Raw genomic sequence first — 584 nt, forward strand, 5'->3', positions numbered from 1 at the left:
AAACCCTTCTTCTAACCTTGGCTAGGCGGCAGGCGGGGCTGATTTACAGACCGTACTTTGACAACACAGGGTGGAGAAGCTGGAATGTGGAGGGGGGTGTAGCTGAGAGACACCACGTCCTGTCCCACTGTACCTGGGTTTATCAGACACCGTGGGAAATCTTACGAGAATTAAAAAATAAATCTGAAACTGCGCGAACTTCACAAACTTTCCGTATTTACATTTCATCAGAGAAATTTGTCAACATTTGTGATGTATGAAAGTACAAGGAGCGTGTAATTTGCTGAAGAAAACTGTGCTAACTGAAAAACTTTAAATCTAGAAAACTGGTTGTTTTGAGGTGACAGTGTTTTCAATATAATGATATAATTCATCACAAAATAAAGATTTGATTTTTTTAATGAATGAATTTATTTATTTATTGGTAGTGCAGACGTAGTTAACTGTGAATGTACAGATATACGCACTAGGGTGCATCTTTGTGTAAAGGCAGTTTACATCTACAGCTCGTACCTCAGGACTCAGATTAAGACACAACCTTTCAAACGTTTTCCTGCTGCATTCGTCAGTTTTCAAGCTTCAAA

Source organism: Monopterus albus, unplaced genomic scaffold, assembly GCF_001952655.1.
Source record: "Monopterus albus unplaced genomic scaffold, M_albus_1.0 scaffold19.1, whole genome shotgun sequence".
Lineage (NCBI taxonomy): Eukaryota > Metazoa > Chordata > Actinopteri > Synbranchiformes > Synbranchidae > Monopterus > Monopterus albus.